The sequence below is a fragment of the Heterocephalus glaber genome, unplaced genomic scaffold (assembly GCF_053883595.1).
Source record: "Heterocephalus glaber isolate CG9 unplaced genomic scaffold, H.glaber_assembly_v1.0 deba00001457, whole genome shotgun sequence".
NCBI classification, from domain to species: Eukaryota; Metazoa; Chordata; class Mammalia; order Rodentia; family Bathyergidae; genus Heterocephalus; species Heterocephalus glaber.
Genome location: NW_028258305.1, coordinates 23,998,552 through 24,021,946, shown reverse-complemented (window position 1 = coordinate 24,021,946; position 23,395 = coordinate 23,998,552). Strand labels below are relative to the sequence as shown.

At 37.3% G+C, this 23,395-nt stretch overlaps 1 protein-coding gene across 4 annotated transcripts in view; it reads left to right on the top strand.

Moving 5' to 3' along the window:
* The window catches only part of Camkmt (calmodulin-lysine N-methyltransferase), a 442,726-nt gene that overhangs the window by 367,397 nt on the left and 51,934 nt on the right, over nucleotides 1-23,395 (top strand). The window lies entirely within an intron of this gene.

Sequence of the window (23,395 nt, the reverse complement as noted above, 5' to 3'; positions counted from 1 at the left end):
ACTACATTCAGGGCCAGGGATTTAGCTCAGTGGTTTTGCTGCCTGCTGCGTAAGCGCAAGGACCTGAGTTTGATCCCTGGTACCAAAAAACCCCCCAAAAAACAAAACCCAAAACTTAAATTACTACATTCTAGTGATCATTCTACATTCTAGCAGTCAACTACATTCTAGTTGTCAACCTGGGGCGGTTTTACTCATCAGGGGATTTGGGGTTCTCTGGAGACAGGTTTTGCTGTCAGAGCTTGAGAAGAGAAGGGAGAGTGTTGCTACTGGCATCTAGTGGGTAGAGGCCAAAATTATCACCCAGGTCATTCAGTGCACAGGACAGCGCCCCACCCGCTGCCCCCCAACAGTATCTGGGCCAAAACATCAGTAGGGCTGGGATTGAGAAACTTGCTCTATTCTATGATTTTGAAATAATCTGTGTATCCATTCCTGTAAGGATTCTCTTCACTCTTATTCAGACTAGGAGAAATCCTTGCCCTCAACCAAAACAGTGGTGTGTTCCCTGATGCTACATTTTATTTTTACCCTTTGACAATAGACTTAGAAGCAGTGAATAATCATGTAATTCTCACATGAAATATCTGTATTTCTGCAATTTTCTCAAGTACATTTAATTCTAAACTTTTTAGAAGAACAATTTTATTTTAAAATTTTATTTATTACTGTTAATCTGTCATCCTTTGGTATTTTACATCTTCCCTTTTGCTAAGGACACTTTCCTGCCCCGGTTGCCCAGTTTGTGATGAACTATGCTTAAAAGCCAAAGTGGTAGGGCCGGGGATTTAGCTCAGTGGTTCTGGCACCTGCCTCGGAAGTGCAAGGTCCCGAGTTGGATCCCTGGTACCAAAAAACACCCCAAAGTGGTGGATATACTGGTATGAGGTTATGGAATAGCAATAATCTGTTTCTCTTGTATTAGTTGGTGAATTCAATGAAATGCCTATATATGTATATAGTTTTAAATCCTGCATTAGGATGTTCTATACTGGTTGATGGCGCAAGGGAAGGCATTATGCTCTGCTTTTCTTGTGTAAATGGACAAACTAGTATCCCACAGAACCTCAGGCAGGTCCAGAGAAAGAAAGAGCCTGCTGTCCCTATGCCTTCCTCCTTCTCCATCCAGCCTTCCCTCTGCAGTACAGATGGCCATCCATTCTGGAGAGGACTCTTCATTTTGGGACCTGATTTTCAACCTAGTCTTTTAGTTATCAATCAAAAGTGCATTTTCTATGTTGTCCTCATTTACATTTATTTAGTGCTTAAGGTCATTTGTGACCATTTGAGTGTGTTTCAGCATATGGAATCAGGGAATAATAGATTTCAGCTTCATGCTGTGAAAAGAGATTGTGTTTTTACAAGACAAAATGTTGTTTACTGGGTGTTAATAATCACTAATTAATAAACATATCTAGACTTCTAAAATGTTGCATTTTAAGGAATAAAAATGTCAAGTGTTTAACTTATGGTGTGTGATAATATTTTCTATCATCTCTTTTTCAAATAATTAAGTTATATGAAGCAGCAAAATGTTGTTCAATACAGGATTCCACATGCTTAATACATGGCCTTTTTTTTTTTTTCTGTTCTTAAAAAAATGCAATTTCTAAGTATGTGGCTCTATTATGTACTTGGATATACAGTCTATATTTCAACACTCATCAGGAACCTCTAAGATGAGAGGGTTTTTTCCCTCAGCCCCCACCTTCCCATCTTTATCTCATTCTATTTGTGGTCAGTTTCTCCTCCTTAAGCTACTGTAAGCATTTCGTCCCAAGTCTACTAAAGCACTTGCCAGAAAACAGGTGGATGAATCAGTCCTTGAGATGCCTTGATCTTGTATTAAGGAGCTACTTGACCACTTAACCTTCAAACAACTAAAGGAAACTGCCAACCAGTGATGTAATAATCAGCATTCCTCTTCCATCCACTGCTTTCCCACCCAGAACCAGTACAATGTGATGAAAGTATTAGTTCCATGAGAGAGGAAATAAAAGGAAACCATTCACAAAAGAGCTAAGATATAGTTCAATATTCTTTTTTAGTGCCTCAATGCATATGCAGAATTTCTCCTCCAAATTGGAGGTGTGAAATAACAGTAGCGACAGATAACTAAGAGGTATTTACCATAGCTACAAAGCCCACACGTGAGCCAAATATTTCTGCTATTAAAAAGCACTTCAAAGCTTGACATGAAGTTTGTAACAGCTGAATGTCTCTTGTGACTTCATTTGCAAAGGAGATGTAAAAGCTGAAAGGAAAGTCGTGATATGAGAACTGTGAGCCTAAGAAATAGCATTTTTAGAAAAGAAGAAGCTGCCCAGAAATTTGACTGGCACCACCAAGCTCCTGTTCCCCTGCTCAGACAGGGTTCTTAGTAACTGCCATGGTTTGGATAAGTGTCCCCCAAAGGCCCACATGCTAAAGGCTTGGTCCCCAGCCTGTGGTAATACTGAGGGGCAGTAGGACCTTCAGAAGGTAGGCCCACTGGCCCCAAGCTAGGTCATTTAGAGTGTACCTTTGAAGGGGATGTTGGCACCCTGGCACCTTCCAGTCTGTCTTTGCTTCCTAGACACAATGAGGCAAGCAGTTTCCTCTGCCATGCACTCCCACCATAATATACCGCCTTGCCACAGCCCCAAGAGCAATGGGCCTCTGACCATGGACTGAAACCCTCACACTGTGAGCCAAAATAAACCTTTCCTCTTGATGGGTTGACACAGTAATGGAAAGCTTCCTAGTTTCTCCTGCCACTGGCCTTTTCCTACCTCTCACAGGGCCTGACCCAGGTTGTGTGGGGCCTGAAACTTATTTTGAGGCTCTCCTTTAGGAGGATGAATTCAGTTATACCTTACTTTGGTGAATTTTATAGGAATATACGACCAAATGAACACCTTCTCAAGGCTCCCTAGAAGGGGCCTTTCAGAGGGAGGGGCTCCAATGTTAAGCTTCAGTAGGCTTGCAGTAAGTCTGCTCTGCTCTCATAAAAACCACCATCCTTGCCCAGAGTAACTCCTTTCCCTCTCATACTGATTCTTCATTCATTCATTCATTTTCTTACTGAGTCTCATTCTTCCTCACTCTATTTTGATCCCAGTCTGATTTTTGCTAAATATGAAAGACATGGGTTTTTTTTTCCCCCATTAAGTTTATTGGTACATTTTCGGTATACAATACAGTTACATTCATCATTGGGATCTTGTACCATTACATGAGTCTCTTGGTTCTTATTTTTTTTCCCCTTCCCTTGCACTCCCTTCACCCCCTCCACCCTTCCCTATTTGCAAAGACCTTGTTTCCATTTTTTTTCCTCTTCTCATATTTTTTCCTTTCTCTTTTTTCCCTTCCCCTACCCCTCCCAGTTCCCCTGCTCTTTTAGACCTTTTCTTCCTGTTACACAATATCAGTTATACATTTTTTAAATTACAATATTAAGATCTAGGAGACATTACCACAGATTTTACAGAATTTAAAAGGATATAGAAAGCATATTACAAAAATCTGTTTTGAAATAAATTTGACAACTTCTAAGAAGTACCTTGGAAGACAAATTAATGAAACTAACTCTGGAGGAAATACAAAATTTGAATAGCACCTATTAAAGAAAGTATATTCCTAGCTTGAAAACCTACCTCTATGACAACAGCAGGCTCATAAACATTTTAACTGATAAATTATATCAAACAATTAAAGCAGAAAAAGGAAGGAACACTTCTCCCCTCATTTTAGGAACTCAACATTGTGCTAATCCTAAAACTGGATAAAGATAATAGAAGAAAAAAGTATGAACACAGATAGAAATTTGTTTAACAAAACAAACTGTTGGAAGTCAGATCTGGCAGCATATAGAAAGTGGTTTTATTATAGGGATGGCAGTGTTGGTTCAGCATTGGAAGATCCACCCCCAAAAGTCATCATTTAAACAGAGGAAAGGAAAAAGCCATATGATCCTGTCACTAGTTGGAGAAAAAGTATTGGACTAAATTCTACAGCTGTTCATGGTAAAAGCTATCAGGAGCCTAGAAGTAGAACAGAACCTTCTCAACAGATTAAAGACATATACTCCATACTTCCAGTGAGAATGCCTTATATAAATGGAGAAGATATAATGCTTTCTCCTTAAGGTGGGGAACAAGGGCAGATATGCTTACTCTTTATCTGTCCATTAAACTTTGAAACCTAGGCCCCACCAAAATAGTCTGGCAATAAAATGACACAACTAGGATAGGATTGGCACGGCAGAAGCAAAATCTTTATATGTAGATGAAATGATCATCTACAGAGAAAATACTAAGAAATCTCTAGAAGCCCCTAGAACTTGTACTTGAATTTAGCAGGATCAGAAAACACAAGGTATATATAAAAATTCAGGTCTGTGTATACTTGCTATAAATGAAGAATTGGATATTGAAATTTAAAAGTTATGTAGGAGTACAAAGGACCTAGAAAAGTTAAACACAAAAACAAAAACAGTGTTGGAAGACGTTTAGTACCTAATTTTAAGACTTCTTCTAAAGCTACAGTAATCAAGGCAGTGTTAGTGTAAGGAAAGACATATAGATCATTTGAATAAAACAGAGAATCTAGAAATAGAACCACACATATATGGTCCACTGAGTTTTGAAAGATCATTTAACATTAGCATTTTATAGAATATAAACTCAATTCAAGAGCCGAGGAAGTGATAGTGTTTTCAGCGAACGGCACTAGAACACCTGGTATCCGTATATAAAAAAATTAACCTCAACCCTTTTTTTCCATACATGAAAATAGCTTGAACGGATCTATGAACCTAAATAAGAAAGCCTAAAAGTATGAAACTTTAAGAAGAAATTATAATGGAAAATATTTATGAATTCAAGGTAGGCAAGAACTACCTAGGATACAAAAGACATGATGTATAAAAGAAAAAAATTGATAAATGAGATTCCATCAATATTTAGAACTTTAAATGACATCATTAAAATGAAAAGTAGTCCTTAAACAGACCATATTTACAATGCATATAACCTATGACCAGAACATATAAAGAACTCTTACAGCTCATTAAGAGACAACTCAATTAAAATGTAGACGTAAGAAGATGATAAATAGCCAGTATAGCACAAGGAATGGTGTGCAACTCTAGAATCAGAAAAATACTAATCAGTACAATAATAAGATTGAATTATACACTCATTTGGGAGATGAAGTTAAAAGTTTTAAAAGCCTTGTCATGACTTTTTCTTTTTGTTGGATTCTCCCCCTTTGCATTTAATTTGTCATGCCCAATGGATTCATTCTGCTGGGTTTCCTGGGGTTGTGATAGTCATTGTCTTTTCCTAGGGTATTGTCTAAAATTTTTTGGAGTGCCGGTTTGGTATTCATGAAGTTCCTGAGGTGCTCTTTATCATGAAAGTATCTTATTTCGCCATCAATTTTGAAAGATAGTTTTGCAGGGTACATCAATCTGGGTTGGAGGCTGTTTTCCTTTAGGGCTTGAAATGCATCACTCCAAGCTCTTCTTGCCTTGAGGGTTTGCATTGAGAAGTGTGCTGTGATTCTGATGGGCTTTCCTTTGTAGGTGATTTGTTTCTTTTCTCTCACTGCTTATAGAATTTTGTTCTTCTGTTGGATTTCTGGAATCCTAACTATTATATGCCTATGTGTAGATACTTTCGATTAAGGCTAGCTGGATCCCTATATGCCTCACTTATCTGTATGTCAAGTTCTTTTTCCCTCCTTGGGAAGTTTTCTGCCATCACTTCTGTGAACAGATTTTTTTATGTCATCTGCACTCTCTCCTGTTTCTTCATTGACTCCAGTCAGTCTTATGTTATTCTTCTTTGCATCGTCTAGCAGCTGCTGGATTGATTTCTCGTGTTCTCTTACAATTTTAAAGCAATTTTCTTTTCCTTCTCACTAATTGCAATCCTAACTTCTATATGTGAAATTCTATCCTCATGTTGGTTCATTCTGCTGTGCAGACTTTCGATGGAGTTTTTAATCTCTTGGAAATCTGTTTGTATCTGTTTTATGGATTCCATTTGTTTCCTATGTTGGGATCCCATCATGTTCCTCAGATCCTCTATTTTTTTATCTGTGTCCTCTCTAGCTTTATTAATCATGTCTCACACCATGAGCAAAATCTTTGCTGTTATCTGAGTAATTATTTCTGATTTCATTTTTCCCAGATCCTCTTTTGTTGCCAGTTCAGAGAGTCCAGGTGGTTGAGTATCAGATTGTTTCATCTCGTTTCCCTTTGGGGTTGCTGTAGGTGATCTGGAAGTCTGTTTTCAAGGCTTGTTTATGTGTTTTCTCATTTCCACGGGGGCGGGGGGGTGCATCTGGTGCCCACGCGGCTCACCTTCTCTTGCCCTAGGAGCTTGGGATGGCTGTGGGGGAGCTTCCTTCTGGGTGCTAGGACCAGCTCGCCTTCTCTGCCCTAGGAGCCTGGGATGGCAGCAGGGGAGCCTCCTTCTGGGTGCTGGGACTGGCTGAGCTTCTCTGCCCTAGGAGCCTGGGATGGAGGCGGGGGAGCTTCCTTCCAGGTGCTCAAGAACAGAGTACTTTTTAAAGTTTTTTAGGTGTTTTACTAGCACTTTCATCTTTTCTGTTGTTTATTTTGGGAAACTATCCTTTTTGTTTGTCCTATCAATGCAGTCTTTTTATCCATTATGTTTTCTAACTGGTTGTATTTACATAGATATATAAGTGCTATAAGGTTTTGTGTAGTAAATGCTTAATCATTTATGAGTCTTGGTTATTTCTAATACCTTACCAGTTTATCCTCTTGAGTTTTCCAAATAAACAACCATATCACCTGCAAGTGATGACAAATTTTACTTCTGATTCTTCTATCTTTTCTCTCTCTTTTTTTATTGGATAAAGGTGTCCATATGATTAACTTTGAGTCCAAGTTTGTTGAGAATCCTCTAATATTTCACTCTTAACTATGCATTAGGTTTTGAGTTGAGATATTTGTGGTACTTTTATCTTGTTAAGGAATTTTTGGTTTGATTCCTATTTTGAGGTTTTATAAATAAATATGGAACTTTAACAGATGTCTTTACAGAATCTTTGGAATTGACCAAATTGCTTTTCTTATTTCACTATGACAAATTGTATTAACAGGTTTCCTAATTGTAAAGTATCTCTGCAGAGCTAGTACCTTGGTCATGGTGTCTTAATTCTTAATTGAGATGTACTTTAATAATTTTACCTGGGATTTTTAAAGAATTTTATTGATATATAATTCATATACTGTACAATTTACACATTTAAAAATACAATTCAATGGCTTTTAGTATGTGCAACCATCACAACCAATTTTAGGACATTTTCATCATCCTCCAAAGAAACCCTGTGGCTGTCAGTAGTCATTTCCCATCCCTTAGCTCTCCTAGCTTTCCTCTCTCTCAGAGATAAGCAACCATGAACTTATTCTGTCTCAGTGCATTTGTTTTTTTCTAGTAATTTGATATAAATGGAATGAAACAGTATGTAGTTTTTCCTTTTTGGCTTTTGTCACTTTACATAGTATTTGGGGGCTTCATCCATGCTGCAGCATATATCAGGACATTTGTCTTTATCATTTTTGCATGGTTGAATAATATTTCATTATTCTATATATTGGAACATTCCATAATATTCCAATATACCATATTTTATTTATCTATTCATTAGTTGGTGAAAATTTTGTTTGTTTCTATTATCTAGCTATTATGGATAAGGCTACTGCAATTATTTTTGTCTATGTTGTGTGACAAACCCCGTGGCTTGTACATGCTAGGCAAATGCTCCATTACTGTGCTGCATCTCTGGCCCCTATGTACAAATTTTTGCACAAATTTCTTTTTTTTTTTTTTTTGGTACCAGGGATCAAACTCGGGACCTTGCGCTTGCGAGGCAGGTGCCAGAACCACTGAGCTAAATCCCCAGCCCCTCAAATTTCATTTCTTTACTGTCATGTGATAACTTTATATTTAATGTTTTGAAGAACTGCCGGACTGGCTGGACAGTATCATGTTCCTGCCAACAGTATGTTATCTGGGCTTTTTGTGTTGACATTCATCAGTGAAATTGACCCATAGTTTCTTTATTGTACAGCTTTTGTAATACTCCATGGTTGCTAACAGGATAGCTTCACAAAAGAAGCTTTTCATATTGTTTGAGCCACCTCTTTGTGGGTCACCCTACACTGCTGTCATAATTCTATATCAGAACTGTTTACCCCATTGTTTTATACATGATAGTTTGAGTTATAGTGGTAAGAATAGTGAAATTCTTATGTTAAAAAACATGCTGCAATTGAAAGTACATAGACTTGGAATATAAAGAAAAGGAATGAAAACATCAAAATGCAATAATTTTATATCAAATGGCACATAGTTGTAATTTCCAATTCATTAGTTCTAACATTTTGTTGTCACTTTATTTTGCTGCTATGTTAGTTAATCAGCTGTCATAATTACAGAATCAGAGATATTTGGTATGTAAAATATGAGTAAAATAATTAATACCTTTCATTCCAAGTTCTTAAAACCCTTACCAATCCTCTTCAACCAGTCACCAATGTGACGGGGGTTTGAATGTTAGACAAATCTTTATTCCTTTTGGACCCTGAAATAAGTTTATTTCAGCTGACTTCCAGACAGAAACATAGAGCTGCCATCAAATTTAAAATTAGTCCAGAAACAAGGCCCTCAGGTTCAAATTCCCAGCACCAAAAAAGTAAATAAATAAATTCTGTCTTTTGGGCCACTATTAGTTTCCTAGAGTGACACCCTCTCTAAAATTTCTCATTTAAAAAAACATGATGCTTTAAACTAAAGACTAGGCTTGTGGCTAAAATATATTCTAAATCTAACTACATATGGGTAGAAATCCTGTGGGATAAGCTTTCTCAATGTGGTCCATGGCCCATCCTCGTGGGAGTTACCTTTGGTGCTTGGTTTAGAAACCCAGGCTTCCGGGCATCAGACCAACCTTGAGGAATGAGACTCCATGGGGTTGAGGCTCCTGAATCAGACATTTTAACAGCGCCCTCCATTGATTCCAGTATGTCTGGAGCACAGACTATGAGGTGTGATTTAAAAATATGGTGAATGTTTAAATTTTTATAAACTTATTACAGTAAAAGACACATTACCATTAATCCCCCTCAGTATACTCTCCTTGCTTTGAACATACTTGTCTCACTGTTCTTACCACTTGTTGTTATTGTTGTTTTAAGACAGGGTCTCACTATACAGTTCAAGCAGTTCAAGGTGTCAGGCTGGCCTTGAACTCATTATGTAACCCAGGTTGGCCTCAAACTCCCAGCAATTTTGCCTCAGCCTCCTGAGTGCTGGGATTATAGGCATGTGTCACCTGGCTATTGCCACTTTCTGAAGCAGTTCTAGAATTCCTTTTCAGTGAGTGTGTTTAGTTGTGCTGTTATGGTACTGAATTGTCCACATGTTCTGAATTGTCCACATGTTCTGAATTGATTCAGAACATTTACCGTTCATGGTCATGCTGACTTTGGGGAAGAACCAGAAGTCATATGTGCCAGATCCAGTGAATAAGGTAGATGAGGACACACTAGTGTTTTGACAGAAATTGCCATAAATGTTTGATCAATGAGGGCAATCATAAAGTGAGGGCAAGGAAGCTTCATAAAATGTTTAAATTAAAAAATATAGCCCACTAAAGACATATTGTCATTAGTCCCCCTTAAAGTATTAAAATACTCCACCTTGCTTCAAACACACTTATTCCATCATTTTCACTGTATCTTTTGATCACCCCTTGTACATTTTGATGAGCACATTTTATATCCCTAGATTGCTGCTCAGATTAGTAAACCAAAGGTACAAAGGGAAGTCTATGGATCTCCTCTGCTTGTCTTTAGGGAAGAACAAGTCTTGTTTGATTTCCTATATGAAGGAGCCCTTTATTTCCCACTTTGGACTCTGAATTTTTGTTATGTAATCTTATTGAAGATGTATATGGCAGTTGACAGGGAAAAATTATATAGATAAGAGCATAATCTGAGTAGTTTCTTATTGACCAGAGGCACATATCAGAGGTGGAAAAGGCCTTGGGGATAATCCAACAGCAGTTCTCAACCAGGAATGGTCCATGTGTTCACCTCTGTACCCTGTTTGTAATCATCTGAGACATTTTGTTTGGTTTTCACAGTAACTAGAGATTATTACTAGTACTGGGGAGAGCAGAGATCATACACACCCTGCAATGCAAGCAGCAATTCACTGAATGAAGAATATAAAGAATTGCCCTCTGTCAGCTGCTAATATTTTACTGGTTGAGAAAATTAGTTCTAGACTTGGAGAGAAAATGGAGGCCCAGACATATTGCTTAAATTTCTTTTATAGTATTGCCTTGCTTCCTGAACATATGTATATGTGGTGTGTGTGTCTGTCTGTCTGTCTTGCAAAAGTTCTTCAGGGACATGGAATTTGTTAATAAATAACTTTCTGCCTAAAAAATTTTCTGAGCAACTATTTTTGTCCGACATTATTCACCCTAATGAAATAAAATGTAATTTAGTGTTTGCTATGTGGAAGACACTGTGATGGGCTCTTTAGGAATTAGGAAGACAAAGCAAAAAGGGAGGTGAAACAGTGTCTACTCCCACAAGAATGTTGGTGGCAAAGGCAAAGGGAGAAAAAGAGGAAGCTGACTCAAGCGAAGAGTTGAGCAGAAAAGCCAGTACAGCCAAAGAAGAAGAGGTCAGTGAAAATAAGAAAGAGGGATATTTCATATTTGAAATGTTTCATATTTCACGGGGCAAGGACCTAGATTGGTGCTTCTGAAGCTGTGGTCCCCAGCCAGCAGCAGCAGCAGCATCAGTTGGGAATATGTCAGAATGGCAGATTCTCAAGCCCGCCCCAGAGAAACTGAACCTGAAACTCTGGGCTTGAAGTCCAAACATCTTGTGCTTTCACAGAGTGAAGATTCCAATACATGCTCAAATTTGAAAACCACTGACCCAGAGGGAACAGAAGGGGTGCTCCCAACAACACACAGGGATGGAGTGTCTCCTTAATGACCCTATTGCCTTTTAGACAAGAGGAAAGGAGAGAGATGAAGAAGGCAAAGATGATATCAGGTCATCTTGGGCTTTCTGTAGGGTCACTGCTGAGAATGAAGACCCAGGAGGTTTTGGGAGTTCAAAACATTCATGTATTATCCCAGCCTTCAAACCCTTGCCTCTTGTGGAACATCTAAGGTGCCCTCCCTCCTCTCTTCCTGTCCGAATCCTACCTGTGAGGTCACATGCAGTTAGACCTTCCCCAACATGTCCAGTCCTCCATGATGAGGCTCCTTTAGAACATTTTTCTCACCTCTAATCCTTTTGTTTTGAGTGTGTTTTCTTCCAAATAGGCCTGAACATCCCCTTACAATTATAAAAACATGCTCTCTTTGTGCTACTGTTCATACCACCCAGTGAGGTTGTAACAACACTCCATAGGTGACTCACAAGTTAGGAAGTCAGCAGATTAGTATCCCCTCTCATTCATTTCAGTTCTAGATTTAGATGGTGTCCTTCTTCCTAAGTGTTGGAAACACTTTATTATAGAGGCTTGTACCATATGGCAATTTAAAACTCTATAAAGAATCAGGAAAAATGGAGAGACAAGTGGCAAATAGGCAGTCATTTGAAAGAGCAGCAGCGATTCACCAGTTTAGGTAAACACTGTAAATGACTTAAATGAGCCCTCTGTTAAGGGTGAGCTCTGACAACGTAGACATGGACAAGAGAGATGAAAGAAACTGTGGGGAAGGCTCCTGGAATCCTCTGAAAAGAAGAATGCCTATTATGTCCATGCAGAGAAAACTGTTGCCTCCCCTACTGCTGGTAAGAGAGCTCATTTTTGAAGAATTCTAAGTTGTTTGCATTTAGCAGGTGTGATCAAGAATTGTTATCAGGGGCTGAGGATGTAACTCAGTGGTAGAGGGCCTGGTCAGCATATGTGAGGCCCTGGGTTCAGTTCGCGTCATCAAAAAAAAGAATTGTATCAGTACACTACTTTTGCAAATACACGAGGAACTGCTTTTTTGCAGTATAGTTTCAAACCGCGACTCACTGACCAGCCAGCAAGTGTCCACAAATATAAAGGCAAACAAAGAAATATTATCTGTGGGAATGTGTGAAGAAAACTGCTGTAAATCTCTTTGGGGAAAGTTCTCTGTGATCACCACAATGAAATACAAATTGGGTTGAACCTATTTGGCATTAAGTTTTATTATAAACTTGAAACACTTTCTGTTTGAGACATTGTTTTAGTGTGAGTTCTGCATCACAAAATATAAACCCTATCAGAAATGGACTTGGTTTTGTGCTCTGGGTTGAAGCCCTAAACTCAAAGCCAGAATGAGAAGATATGATACATTAGTGCAAGAGTAAGGGAGGAGAAACTGCTATTTATCAAGCACCTATTTATAATACATGTTCCTAATGTAATGCTTTCATATACTCTATCTCATTCAGTGCTTAATCCTACAGTACAGTTATTATTGTCTGTTTTACAGATGAGAGCACTGATACTCAGAACACCTCTCAGTATTGCTGGCTTGTAAGTGGTGGAGCTGGTCTTTGAAGTCAGAGCAATCTAGCTCCCAAGCCTGTTCCTCCTTTCTGCCACACTGCACCTGTGAACCATACTGGGTGTGGCATGCCTGTAGCTATCAAGATTTTTCTAGAGCATGGGGAGTTCAATATAGATGATTAGTTCTGTAATATTTCTATCTGTAAAATTATAACAAAATTCAAACAAAATACAATTTTGATATCATGATGAAATAAAATGGAGATAACATAAATTTTACTTTGGTGTCAGTATAATTACAACTAACATGTTGACACGATATGGGTATCTGGTAGACTGTCCTTTACATGTCTTTACACATGAGCATTATGCCTTAAGTTGTCAGGGGTCTAGTTATACTCGTATATGTACACTGATTTTTTTTCCAGAAAGTTTTTTGAAAAAAAATTATTTGTGGTAAAATTGACATTCAATAGCTGGACATTCAATAACATTATAAATTTTGAAATCTGTGTACATGCTTGAAACCATCACCACAATGGAGAGAGTAAGCATATCTGTCACCTCCCCAAATCCTTTCTTGCTCTTTTTGGACCCCAAATTTTTCTCTTTTAAGTTTCCTCCTTCCTCTGGAACCCACTGGTTTGCTTTCTCTCACTAAAAAAGTAGTTTCTACTTTCTAGAGTTTTACATAAACAGAATCATTTAGTGCATGCTGTTTTAGTCAGTCTACTAGTCAGTAAAATTATTTTACAGTGCATGTATATTGTTCCTTGTATCAATAGTTCTTTCCCTTTCACTCCTGACTACCATCCTATTATATGTGGGATTTGTTTGTTCTATCACTTGCTGATGGACTTTTTGATTGCTGCCAGGTTTGGGCTATTACAAATAAAGCTATTATGAACATTTCTATACAAGTGTTGATAGGTGAATATATGCTTTCTTTAGGTTTAATACCTAGGAGTGAATAGATAAGTCATAGAGATGCATGTAGTAAACTTTTTAAGGAACATGCCAAACTTTTCAGAAGTGGTGTGCTATTTTATATTCCCATCATAGTGTTGGAAAATTCCATTTTCTCCACTTTATTGCCAACTCTCAATATGATCAACCTTTTAAATAGCCATTCTAATAAAGGTCTTTTAAATTACAGTCATTTCTAATAAGAAAGAATTCTCATTGGAGTTTAATTCAAATTTCTCTAATGCATAATAATGTTGGATATATTTTTATGTGTTGACTTGAGATTCATATGTCTTTGGTAAAGTATCTTAAAATTTTTGTCCATTTTTCAAAAATTGGATTGCTTATTTTTTATTATTGACATACTCTGATAGTTCTTTATATGTCCTAAATATAAGCACTTTAGAAGATACATGATTCGGAAACATTTTCTCCCAGCCTGTGGCTTATCTTTTCATTCTCTTCGTAGTGTCTTTCAAAGTGCAAACGTTTTTAATTTTAATGACATTCAGTTTACCAATTCGTTCTTTTATGGGTGATGCATCTTGTGTGTGTCTAATAAATCTTTGTTTGACACAAATTTACAAAGATCTTCCCCTATATTTTCATCTATAAGTTTTATAAATATTAGGTTTTGCCTATAGGATTATGATCCATTTTGGATTAATTTTTGCATATGATTCAAAATATAAATTGAAGTTACATTTTTAAAATATAGATAGCCAGTATTTAAAACATCATTTTATTCCTTGCCTATTTGGATTGTCTGTATTTATTTAGGTCTTATTCAATCTCTCTTGTCTTAAGTCAAAATAATCTCCAAGTGTTTTATATGTTTATGCTTTTATAAAATGTTTATGCTATTATAAACAATATAGAATTGGCAACCAATTTCTTTATTTTCACTTGCATTAAGAAATACAAATAATTTTTTTAAAAAGAAATACAAATAATTTTTCTATTGATTTTGTATCCCACAAGCCTGCTACTCTCATTAGTTCTCAGCTTTTTTTGTATATTTCATTGCACATTCTACATAGATGATTATGTTGCCTGCTAATAAATATAATCTTACTCATCCTTTAAAAATCTAAATACTTTTTTATTTCTTGCCCTATGGAATGCTGGAGTCTCCAGTGTGATATTGAATAGTGAGAAGAAATGTCCCTTTCTTTTCATTACTGTTAGGAAGAAAGTATCCAGTCTCTCACTATTAAGTGTGATGTTAACTGCAGATTTTTCATAGATAAACTTTTTCAGGTTGAAAATGTTTCCTTCTATTCTTAGGTTACTGAAAGTCTTTTATTTTCCCCCTGGTACCGGGGATTGAACTCAGGACCTTGCACTTGCAAGGCAGGTGTGGTGCCACTGAGCTAAATCCCTGGCCCAAAAAGTTTGTTGTTTTTTTTTTTTAATAGAGAATAGATGAAAACTTTTTCAAACACATTTTCTGCACTGTTTGAGATGACCATGTGCTGTTTCTTTCTATTTATTTATTTATTTATTTATTTTATTTAGAGACAGGGTCTCTCCATGTATTAGTTCAGGCTGACCTTGAACTCACTGTGTAGCCCAGTCTGCACTCAAACTCTCACCAATCCTCCTGCCTCAGCCTCCCAAGTCCTGGGATTACAGGTGTGCACCACCACACTCAGCAAATGCTATTTCTTTAGTTTGTTAATATAGTGAATTATGTTGATCAAATTTGAAATCTTAAACCAATATTTATAATCTTAGGAACAACCTCACATGATCATAATAATTTGATATATATGTGTATGTGTGTATGTGTGTGTGTTTATACATATGTTGTTACGGACAACTGTGTGTATGTATGTATATATATGCACATATAGACCGTATATTCCTTAATATCTGTAGAATTTGTAGTGCTGGCACCTCTCCTATTTATCATATTGGTGATTTATATCTCCTCCATTGTTTTCCTGATTAGTGTGACTAGAGGTTTATCAATTTTATTTATCTCAAAGAACTAGTGTTTGGGTTCATTGATTTTTATTATTTTTTCTGTTTTCCATTTCATTCATCTCTGATGTAGTCTTTATTATTTCCTTTCTTCTGTTTATGATAAGTAACTTACATGTCTTTTTCTTATTTATTTAGCTAGAAACTGAGTTCAATGACTTTACTTTCTTTTTTCTAATATAGGCATTTAGTGTTACTAATTTTCTTCTAAATTTTTGGTGACGTTCCATACATTTTACACTTGATCTTAGCCAAAAGGCCAAGAAGCAATTCCATACATTTTGATATGTTTTCATTCAATTCAAAATACTTTTCAGTTCATGTTTTGATTTCTTCTTTGGATCCTATTTACAAAAACATTATTACATTTTCCAAATATTCGAAGATTTTGTAGAGAATATTGATTTCTAATATATTATTGATTTCTAATTTAATTACATTGAGGTCAAGGAACATATTTTTATATAACTTGGATCCCTTTTAATTTATTGACCCAGAATAATAATATTTTGCTAAATATTCTGTCTGAATATAATACACATTTGGCCTTTGTTGAGTATTGTGTAAGTATCAATTAAGACAAGTTGGTTGATAATGTTGCTAATGTTACCTGTAGCTTTTTTTATTTTCTGCCTGTTTGGTTACTCAATTACTGAGAGAGAAGTACTGAAATCACTGGCTATAACTGTGGTATTGTCCATGTTTCCTTGTGGTTCTATCTATTTTAGGCTTTGTATTCAAAGCTTTATTATTCAGTGTGCAAACATTTAGAATTGTTATATCTGCCTTTTAAATTGTCCCTTTAACATTATAAAGCAATCTTCTTTACTCCTAGTAATATTTTTGCTCTGAAATCTACTATGCTGATGTTAATACATCCACTCTGGCTTTCTTTTGACTAGTGTTTGTACTTTTTTTTTATGCTGTACTTTTAACCCATTTGTATCTTTATATTTAATGTGCATCTGTTGTAAGCCATATATACTTGGGCCTAGCTTTTCTATTCAGTCTGCTGTTCTCTGCCTTTTAATTGGGGTGTTTAGACCATTTTCGTGTAGTGCAATTACTGATGTGATTAGATTTTAATCTGTATTTTGCTATTTGTTTTCTACTTGCTCTATCTATTCTTTCATCTTTTTCTGCACTCTGTTAGATTAAATCATTTATTTTATTATTGTATTTTATTGCCTTTGTTGCTTTATTAACTGTAAATTTTGTTATTTTAGTAATTGTTTAGATTTTATAGGGCCAGGAATTTAGCTCAGTGGTTCCGACTCCTGCTTCACAAGCGCAAGGACCCGAGTTAGATCCCCGCTACCAAAAAAAAAAAATAGATTTTATAGTATACATCTTTAACTTACTACAATTTATCCTTAAATGATATACCACTTCATGATAGTATAAATATCTTATAGTATTGTGTTTATGCTATCGTTGTCTAACATTTAATTTATGCATATGTTATAGACTCCACAATATTTGTTTATCCAGTTAATTATATTTTAAAGAGATTTAAATAATAAGAAAAATATTATGTAAGTACCTGTATAGTTACTATATCTTATTCTCATCATTCTTTTGTGTGGATCCATATATCCATCTGATACCATTTTTCTTCTGCATGAAGGACTTCCTTTAGCATTTCTTGTAGTGAAGATCTGCTTGTAACTAATTCTTTCAGCTGTTTTCTATATCCAAAAACATTTACTTCATTTTTCTTTGAAGTATATTTTTCACTGACTATATAATTCTAGGTGGGTTGGTTTTGTCCCTTTCAGTAGTTTCCTGGTGTCACTCCACTGTCCTCTGACTTGCTTGTCACTCTCAGGAGATGTGCTGTTATCCTTATCTTTGTACAGAAAACTTCTTTTTCCACCATGACTTTTCATACTTTCTCTTTTGTGCTGCTTTTGGGCAATTTAATTACTTTGTGCCTTCTAATTTTCTTCATGTTTCTTGTGCTTGGGATTTCTTGACCTTTCTTAACCTATGGATTAACAGTTTGCATGTATTATTTCTTCTAACATTTTTTCTGTTTTTTTATCTCTCCTGACTTTTAAGAATTCCAGTCACACATATATTATAAGGACCACTTAAATTTGTCCTACAGCCCACCTACCAGTATTCTTCTCAGTTTACTTGTATTCATTTTTTTCTCTATATACCTTTCTTTTTGGATATTGTCTATCACTATGTCTTCAAATTCTCTTTTCTTTTGTAATGTCTAATCTGTTGTTAATCTAATCCAGTGTATTTTTCCTCTCAGATATTGTAGTTTTCCACTCCCAAGGTTTGATTCAGGACTTTAAAAACCATCTTCCATGTCTCTACCTGAATTTTAGAGTACATTGATTAATGTTATGATAAATATTTAATGCCCTTCCCTGCTAATTCTGACATCTGTGTGCTACATTAAGTACAATTATTTGATTTATTTCCTCATTATGTTTTATTATTTAATTCTTTGCATGTCTTGCAATCTTTGATTGTGTATCAGGAATGTTGAATTTTACCTTCTTAGGGTCTGGATCTTTTTATATTCCTGTAAATATTTTGGAGTCTTGTTCTGGAATACTGATAAGTTACTTTAAAATAGCTTTATCTCTGTTAGGCAGAACCAAGGCAGTATTTAGTCTAGTGCTAATTATTTCCCACTGCTGAGGCAAGACCTTCCTGAGGACTCTTCTCTTGCCTGGAAATTGTGACTTTTCTAGGCTGGCTGATGAAAACAAGCACTGCTCCTGGCCCAGTGAGAGCAGTGGACCTTCCAGTCTGCATAGATGGTCTCTTTCCAAACTCTGGTGATTTCCTCACACACTGGTACTAATCAGTGCCTGCAGGATATCCTGGTGGGACCACACACAGCTCTCCAGAGTGCCTTGTGGGCAGCTCTCTCCTACTTGGTACTCTCTCCTGGGGACTCTCACTGCCTTGATTTCCCCAGACCCTCAATTTCAGCTCCCCCTGCAGAGTACACCTGGTTCTGCCTCAGTTCCGCCTCTCTGCTATGACCTGGAAACTCTCAAAGCAGTAAGCTCGCAATGGTAGTGTTCATTTCATTTGCTTCTCCTTTCTCAAAGAGAATGTCATTTGCTACTGATATTCAGTTCCTTGAAAACTATCGCTTTAAATAATCTGAGTTTTTTGGGTTTGGAGTTTTGTGGGGTTTTTGGTTGTTTCGGGCAGAAGAGTAAGTGAAGTACTTGCTACTCCATCTTTGCTGGAAGCAAAGCATTTTCCAAAGCATTTTAATTGTCTTCAGATGTAGCTATCTATACCTTCTATTCAGAGAACAACTTTCCTGAATGCATTGTGTATACCAGGCATGGTGCTAGATACATGCACACACAATTCGTTCATATAGAAGTTGTGTATTCTGGGCATTGGAAATACATCATTGTACAAAACAGGTTTTAAAAATCTCCAAACCCTATGGTGCTTATATTCTACTGGGGAAAGGGGAAATAAAGTTAGTAAGTTAAACACATAGCACATTAAAAATTAATAGCTGCTAGGGAAAAATAAAGAACAAGTCATACTACTGGACTGGAAATAAATGGTTGGTCAGTGGATGCCTGTCTTAAAAGGTAAGTTATCTGAGGAGAGATTTGAAGGAGGTGAGGGAGGGAGCCATATGGATATCTGAAGGGAGAACATTTAGGCAGAGCAAGCAGCCAATACCCAGACCCTTGGACAGAAGTATACACGGCATATTCAAGAAACCCTAAGGTCGTCAGTGTTGCTAGAGTGAAGAGAATGAGGGAGAGCGAAATAGGAGGTGAGGTCAGAGTGATAACCTGGCAGATTGTATAGGGCAGTGGTGGCAAACCTATGGCAGGAGTGGCACAGTGGGCTGTTAGTATCATTGAAAGCTCCAAAAGGTTTGCCATCACTGGTATAAGGTCTTCTAAGTCATTGTAAAGACTTGAACTTTTATGCTGAATTAAGAGAGAGAAACCATTACAGGGAAAAAGAAAAATCTCCTTCTCTGGTGTGTTTTATTCATTTATTTATTTGGTACCAGGGATCAAACTCGGGACCTTGCACTTGCGAGCTAAATCCCCAGCCCACTGGTGTGTGTTTTAAAAGGATCACTCTTGGTGTTTTCTTGAGCAGAGATTGTAGGGTGACAGATGAAACCAGGGAAACAAATTAGACAAGCCTGCAATAATTCAGATGAGAAATGGTGGTAGTTTAGACCAGGTGTGAGCTGTTGAAACAAAAGGAAGTGGTTGTATTTTGATATATCTCAAAGGTAGAGCTAACTATATTTGTGGCATATTTAATGTGGGATGGAAAAGAGTCAGGTATGCATCTAAGGTTTTTGGTTTGAGCAGCTGGAAAGGTAGAATTACCATTAACAAGATTGAAAGGACTGAAGAAAGTGAATTTGGGAAAGAGGCTCAGGAATTCAAATGTAGATAGTTTAAGTTTGAGTTGTCCATAGTAGTTATTCAAGTGGAAGTATTAAAACAAGAAGCTGAATGTGTAAATCTGGACCTCATGGGAGAGGTTCAGTCTGGTGGGTCGAGGAAGAAGAGGACTAAGAACTTAGCAATATGGAGATCTTCGGTGGGTTTCACAAGAGCAGTTTTGGTAACTGTGGAGACAAAAGCTGATTAGAGAGGATTGAAAATAGAATGGGATGAGAGAAGAATTTGGCTGCAAAGGAGAAGTAGAGAAAGGGAGTAATAACTGGAAGGGAAGGTCGCCTCAAAAGAAGGCATTTCATGGGCCAGGATTTAGCTCAGTGGTTCCGCCGCCTGCCTCACAAGCGCAAGGTCCCCAGTTCGATCCCTGGTACCAAAAAAAAAGGTATTTCATAAGGAAGGATATAACTGCATGGCTGAAGACTGGTGGAATTAATTCAGAGAGAGAAGAGCAGACAGTATAGGAAAGAGAAAGGAAATTGCTACAGCCTGTCCTAAAGAAGATGATTTGACAGTAACATAGCAAGCAAGGCCATTAGCTGAAAGCAAGGATGAGGGAGGTAGTGTTAGCATGTTGAAAAGAGAGAAGGTACAGAATAATGACTTAGGAGAATGGAAGAGCAAATGGACAAAGGAAATGTAAGCATAACTTCCAGGCATGACTGAGTCCCCTTGAGGTTCATTGTCCTGAATCTACAGCGAAGCCAGTCAGGGTGCCGTGTGCTTCTCCAATGCATTCAAGGTCACAAATGCAGACATGGACCAGGCAAAGAGCTGGATGCAACAAAATTGAGGAAGTAAGAGAGAGACAAAAGAGTTGAGGCTGCGTTCAAAGGATTAATTGAAATGCAGTTTAAGCTGGGTAAGGAAGAAAGGTAAACTTTAGGGAAGAGGAACAGTGCTTGACCTGTTGGTATCATCAGTGGATTGTAGACCAGTGAGGTTGATGAATGGTTGGACTGGAGAAGCTGCAGAAGGAGTGAGCTGTGGAAGAGAGGAGGAGATGGTCTGAGAGTAGAGGAGGGTTGTGGTTATTGGAAAGGACAAGGTTCAGAGCAGTGGCACTCAGTGAGTGGGCTGTGAAGGACAGTGCCAGGCTGTGAACTGCGTGTTACCATTTGCAGTGAAGTATGTTCTGAAATTCAAAGTCAGGGTCTGGAAACCCTGCTGTAACATGCAAGCATAGGACTTGTGGGCTTGTATTTGGAATGCCTTTGGTTTCGTTTGGTTTTTTTCTATTTTTTTTTTTTTGTTAGTGCATGTCTATAGTACATAATGTAAGAAATTGGTACATGTACATAATATGTGGGAAATTGGTACATTTTCATCCCCTTTCCCTCCCCTCCCTCCTCCCTCCTCCATATCTTGATCCTTTTCCCATTTGCAAGAGATCTATCTCCTTACATCCTATTACGTAGCCTTTATTTTGCTCTTTATTTTCTCTTTTTTTTTTGGTACCGGGGATCAAACTTGGGACTTTGTACTTGAAGGCAGGTGCCAGAACCACTGAGCTAACTCCCCAGTCTATTATTTTTTAAATCTCACTTTCTATTAATTTGTTATTCAATTTTGCAAAAGTATCCCAACAAATTGGATACAAGCAAACTGTAACTGAAGCACTACTCTAGAGCTTGGCTGCATGTGGCAGTCTGGAGGGTGGGGCAAGGTCATTGGCTGTGAGGCATTGCAAGGATCAGCTCCTTGAATCAAGAAGTTAGAAAGCAAACACAGAGAAGTTAAGGAAGTGCCCAAACTCACACACCTCCTGAGAGTAGGAAATCAAGATGCAAACCTCCGAGTGTCTCTTTTCCTAAAGCAGGGTGCTGATCACACCACTTTCTCTGTGTCACCTGCTTCCGGTTATAGGGACAGCATGGCCTTCAGCCTTGTTAGACTGAGGATAATGCTCCTGGATAATGTGTTGCGGTTCATATGACTACACTGGGCACTTCAGTTTCCTACTTAGAGATTACTTGTTCCAGCTGCTGTGGTGATCCACAGCTGAAAGCTTCCCAGAAGCTGGGGAGGATTTTCTGGTCTTTGATGAGGGCTAAGCATGCTCAGTTTGCACTGAGCCCGAGTCCCAGGACACCAGAAGCCTTGGCAGGTCCAGAAAAATTGGTATTGGTTCTTCCCTACTCTCCATGGGTGCGTGGAGTTTCTGAGGAGTCCAAAAGCAAAGTTCATTTCCCAGGGATTTTTCTGGTTTCCTTTGTTTCCTGGCTTTCCCCAGGGCCTAGGCAAGTGTAATGACACTAGCGTTAACTCATAAAGCATGTCCCTGTCACAGGACATGTGAACACTGAGGTACCCACTTTGGGGAAGCCTTTCCTGGTGCTCTGAGTCTGTCTGCTCACATAACACACAGGTCACAGCACTGGAATTACAGGTATACATGGTTGTGTGGCTCGCCAGGCTACCTCTGTGAAGGCTTGTCCTGTGGAGCAGAAAGAGCCTGACACATGGTAAGCAGGTGCTCAGTAAGCATGACTCACATGAGTGAGTGGCTAGCACGCACTCAGCCTGTGCAGGTGTTCTTGTGATGACGTGTTTAATCTTCTCTACTTTATATTCGACAGCATTGATGTATATTAATGTACATGAAAAGAATTTTGGGGTTGACTAGACTAACACATTTTTTTATACTCAAACACATCACTTTTCACTCAATGGAGATGTAGAAGAAATACAGAACCCACCGAAAATAAGCGAATATAACTGGATATGGTAGATATGATTACTCGATTGATGTCTAAAGAATCAAAATAGGAAATAGTAATAGAATTTTACTTTTTAAAAAATACTACTGCAAATCACAGTTTTAGTATGGTAGAGAGAAAAACCATTGAAATATTATAATGATACAATGATAATCACAGTTATCAAGTGAGATTAGTGCAAACCCCTGGTTAACTTTATAAACAACCAGAATTTTCAAATGCATGTCATTAATTAATATTATTAATGTGAAGTTTAAAAACTGATCCTCCTTTGGAGACAAGTGTCAGTGTGGGGAGATTTTAAAGTATGCCTGAGAACTGAGAACACCAAATGATTGGCTGTTCTCTCCCATCTTTCCAGCTCGCACATTTCATCAATAAAAAATGTAACTGACATGACAAGCAGGTAGATACTGAGTTTCACTTTCTTATCTTATAAATTTGTAGTCCAGCCAGATAAAAAAATACTTTGATTTCAGTATGTACCTCATTGATGTTAAGGGTCTAGACTCGTTCCAAAGACCGTGGTAAAGATACTTTTCTCTGGCTTGTCTACAAAAACCTATAAACACTAGCAAAAGCTTAACTATTGTATTTAAGTAGAGTTTTCTTCCTTTTCTAGATTTGAAGTCTAAATAAAATGTAGAAGACAGTTACATCCTAGTTTTTTATTATATCTTTTTGAAATAATTTGTATATACCTTTTAAATAATTTCAAGTGCCACAAAAAATGTTAATAGCTTAAAATCAAAAG